At 36.9% G+C, this 5,056-nt stretch overlaps 1 pseudogene; it reads left to right on the plus strand.

The window, feature by feature from the left end:
- Positions 1 to 3,764: 3,764 nt before the first annotated feature.
- Positions 3,765 to 4,315, plus strand: LOC105992161 (annotated as a pseudogene).
- The last annotated feature ends 741 nt before the right edge of the window (positions 4,316 to 5,056 follow it).

Genomic DNA, 5,056 nt, shown 5'->3' on the forward strand with positions numbered 1-5,056 from the left:
AGGGTGGCTGGGAAGGGATGTGAAGGGTAAACAAAGGAGGAGGCTGCAATGCTTGGTAAGAAATGTATGCATTATCCTGCCCATGTAATTGTAACACCTCTGTACAGTATGTTCACAAACAAAATTAAATTAAATTTTAAAAAAATCTGAAAAAAAAAGAAATGTACGCATTATCCTGCCCATGTAATTGTAACCCCTCTCTACAGTATGTTCACAAATTAAATTAAATTAAATTAAAGAAAAAAGAAACAAACTTTATAACTTTGGCAGGTGGGAGTGGAGGGGGAGGGGGGAGGGAGTTGTGGAGGTGGGAGGGAAGGGATGGTAGGGGAAAACAAAGGAGGAGGCAACAATGCTCAATAGGAAATGCACTCATTACCTTGCTCATATCACTAACCCATCTGTATAGCATTTGTACAATAAAAAACGTACCCAAAAAAGAGCTAAAAAAAGAAAAAAGAAACTACCATCCTATAATCAGAGCTATATATGAAAAGCCCACAGCTAATATCATTCACAGTGGTGGAAGATTACAATCAGGAATAAAACAAGTATGCCTGCCTCTATCATAGAATTCAACATAGCAGAAGAAGTCCTGACCAGGGAAATTAGGCAATAATAATAAAGACATTTAAATTGAAAAGAAAGAATCAAAATTATATGTTTGCAGATATAGAAAATTCAAGCTTCTGTCTAAAGCATGTGACTCACCATAGGAACTTATTTTGGTATATCATAACTGACTTCACACAGAAATACCCATCATAAATTATTTAGGTAATTGGTTTAACCAGTATTTCCAATACATATCATCTTAAGCATGTTTTCTTGAAAGTATCTATTGCTCTTTATTTAGCTTCATGTATTTCTTTTCTAAAGGCTGTCTGATTGTTCAGGGAATTAAACTGTGCCAAAGATTTAATTTATAACAATCTTTATTATCATCAATTCATTTGTACAAGGAAGATTTCATTGTGACATTTCCATATATGTATGCAATGTGTTTGATCAAATTCCACCTTATTACTTTCCTGTGTCCCCTCCCCCTTCTTAAAATAATTTTAACAGGTTTTATTCCTCTATTCCTATAATACAGATAAACTACTTAAACCATATTCATCCTCATTTTCTCCTCTCCATTAACCCTCCCCCTCCAATGACAACAAAATTTGTTTAGACTATGAGACATGTTACCCAGATATAGCTCCACAGTAGAACACTGGCCTTGGACATTCCAGGACATGGTTTTGTAGGTTGTTTTGTTTTGTTTTGTTTAAATATACATTTTATTGTAAAAATACTGTACAGAGGGATTACATTTACATGAGTAAGGTAATGAGTACATCTCTTATTGAGCATTGTTACCCCCTCCTTTGTTTTTCCCCTACCGTCCCTTCCCTCCCCACCACCCCAACTCCTGACCTCCCCAATGTTGTAAAGTTCGTTTTCAACATAGTATCTTGTACATCTCATTGTTACAATGGATCAATCTGTATCCTTGTTTCAGCATTTTGTTATTTCCCTTCCCCAAAGTAGAAAAATGTATATAGGAGATACAGGGCACCAGAATCAAATACAGCTAAAACAGGGTTATACCATGGGTGAAGAACATACAAAAGAAACAAAAAAATCGCATTGTACATTATAAGTACATTAATAACAATACCAACAAAGATAAATCATCTTGTGTCCTTATGTTGGCGTTCATTTCACTTAGCATCATCTTATTATGGTCATTTGAACATAGCTTTTGACCTTTTCTGCTTGTCCTAGAAATATACTAGTTATTGCAAATAAGGGAAACCATGGAATCTATGTTTCCTTGTAGGCCGTGGTTTTGATTGCCAGAACAATGGGAAAAAATGAAACCTATGCTGCCAGAAGATTGTCAAAGACTAGTTAACACACACAGTTGAACCACACAAAAATACTTCTTTTAACAGAAATTTTGATTATGTTAATAAAACACACAAAAAGAATTTAGTTCCAAATGTTTTGGGTCTCATTGAATATATATATAAATATATATAAATATATATATAACGGCTATATCATTTACATTATTTTCTACTAAATCATATTGGTCATCTACTTCCTGTTTCATAACACTGCTTCTGGTAGGCAATAGGTGACATTTATTTTCTTTATGTAGTTGTAGATCTCATTTAATGCCCAGTTTACTACGTGATGGGAAAAAAAAAACATTGTGGAATGATGTTCCCCTGAATTCCCACAAAGGTGCAATCTTTTCTCTTTTATACATTCTTTTACAACAGCTGTAAAATATCATTGCCAAAAATTAGTATCTCTCGCAATTTCATTGGTTGTCCTTTGTATAATGGTTGTTCCCAAATAGCAGTCTAGTTTTTGACCAGTGTCAGAGCAACAGAACAAGCAAAGTAAGTACAGTATAGTGTGTTGTTCACAAAACTATTACATTAATAAATGGGCTGTACTTTATTGTAAAATTGGTTGATTTTATGTGTGTGAAATGACAACAGTAAATTATGTTTGATTATCTTAATCATAACTAGTAAAAAAAACTGACAACAATATTGTGCCTTAAATTTTGGAGGTGTAGATTTATTGGTTTCTGAAACCCAAGATTTTCGAAACCATTTCAGGAACTTTCTTTCTCTCTCTGCTAGTGCTGGGGCTTGAACACAGCACCTGATCAAAGTTCCTGAACTTTTCTGATCAAGGCTAGCACTTTACCACTTGAGCCACAGCTCCACTTCTGGCTTTTCAGTGGATAATTGGAGGTAAGAATGACAAGAAATGGAAACAAGAGGGTTTTTAAAAGTCATTTTTTAACATTACAGAGGGACTTTATTCATGCACTAATGGCACATAACCTTGAATTTTTAAGTTGATTTATTTTTTTCTCCTTTGTTGCTGTTTTTGTTTTCTATACTTTTTGTCTTGAAGGTAAGTTTATCTGGGGAGGGCAAGGGGAACACAGAAATGGAGGCACAAAGGGTCAACAAATAAAGCAGTATTACTCATTAGAGACTATGTTGAAAATGAACTATACAGGAGGGCGTCAGGAGAGAAAAATTGGGAGAAAATGAGGGAAGAGGTGATACTGTTCAAGAAGAAATGTAATCAATACTTGACTTATGTAACTATAACCCCTCTGTACATCACCAAGAAAGAAAGAAAGAAAGAAAGGAAAAAAGGAAGGAAGGAAGAAAGAAAGAGAGAGACAAAGAGAGAGAAAGAAGGAAAGAGAGAAAGAGAAAGGAAGGAAGGAAGGGAGGGAGGGAGGGAGGGAGGGAGGGAGGGAGGGAGGGAGAAAGAGGGAGAAGGAATAAATACCTATACATTTCTTTTTTGCTATTATTTCTAACATATTTATAAGATGATTTCTTTGTTGCTTTGTATGTCCCTCCCCCACGGTATAACCCCTGCTTCCACTGTATTTGATGTTGGTATAATTTGTGGAGGGGAAGGGGAAAAACTAATCGTTTAAATAGGGATACAGGTGGACCAATTGCAACAATGAGATGTACAAGACGTTATGTCAAAAACGAACTTTACAATTTTGGTGGGGGGGGAGGATTGGGCAGGGGGGGACAGAAGAGGGGGATGGGAAGGGATGGGAAGGGGAAACAAAGGAGGAGGCAACAATGCTTGATAAGACATGTACTCATTGCCCCAGTCACTGAGCCGCCGCCAAGGACTCAGCTGCCTCCCCCTTGAGCCCCCTCGCCCGTCGCTTCCCGACGCTCGGTCCCCCCCACCCCAGCCCGCCTTCTCCCGCAGCTGCCTTCTACAGGCCGTTTCCACCGAGGAAAAGGAATCGTATCATATGTCCGCTATCCAGAACCTCCACTCTTTCGACCCCTTTGGTGATGCAAGTAAGGGTGATGACCTGCTTCCTGCTGGCACTGAGGATTATATCCATATAAGAATTCAACAGAGAAACGGCAGGAAGACCCTTACTACTGTCCAAGGGATCGCTGATGATTATGATAAAAAGAAACTAGTGAAGGCGTTTAAGAAGAAATTTACCTGCAATGGTACTGTAATTGAGCATCCAGAACATGGAGAAGTAATTCAGGTACAGGGTGACCAGTGCAAGAACATATGCCAGTTCCTGATAGAGACTGGACTGGCTAAGGACGCAGCTGAAGGTTCATGGGTTTTAAGTGCTTGTGGCTCACTGAAGCTTAAGTGAGGATTTCCTTGCAATGAGTAGAATTTCCCTTCTGTCCCTTGTCACAAGTTTAAAAACCTCACAGCTTGTATAATGTAACCATTTGGGGTCCGCTTTTAACTTGGACTAGTGTAACTTCTTCATGCAATAAACTGAAAAGAGCCAAAAAAGAGAAATGTACTCATTATCTTGCCCATGTAATTGTAACCCCTCTGTACAGTATTTTCACAATAAAAAAGATACGTTTTAGAATTATTTTAAATATTTTGAAGTACTTCCAAATATAAACAGTAGATGGTGGTAGAGACATTCTAACAAAATAGTTTTGTCCCTGAATTTACTACAAAATGGAAAAACAAGTGAACTTTAGCTTCAATTTGAACAAATATCCAACGTTTTATAATTTTATTACAGACATAAAGTTAATATGGTAAATTAATTTGAGAAGCTATTTTTATTATTTGGAGCACAAACAAACACACCATATAAAATCTCTTTTTGTGACATCAGTGCCATTTTACTCTCAGAAATGGCATGAGAATATTTCTGAGATAAAATAATTTCATATATCATGGATCCAAATGTAAATTCTTGGGTCTTTACAGAAAGAAGAACTTTAACAATATTGCTAGGGTAACTTTCAGGCCAAATTGGGTATGTAATAAATTAAAAGATTTGGCATTTCACTGAATAGAAATAATAATGTATGAGTCACAGAACTTGCAGTGTTCTGTGGCCTTGGGGAAAAAAGCAAGGCACTTTTTTCATTGTGAAATTGGTAACAAAAATGTAGTCTCAGGCTGAGAAGGTGGCTCAGTGGTAGAGCACTTGCCTTGCATGCATGAGGCCCTGGGTTCGATTCCTCAGCACCACATAAGCAGAAAAAAAAGTCAGAAG

Source organism: Dipodomys ordii, unplaced genomic scaffold (genome assembly GCF_000151885.1).
Source record: "Dipodomys ordii isolate 6190 unplaced genomic scaffold, Dord_2.0 Scaffold80, whole genome shotgun sequence".
Taxonomy (NCBI): Eukaryota; Metazoa; Chordata; class Mammalia; order Rodentia; family Heteromyidae; genus Dipodomys; species Dipodomys ordii.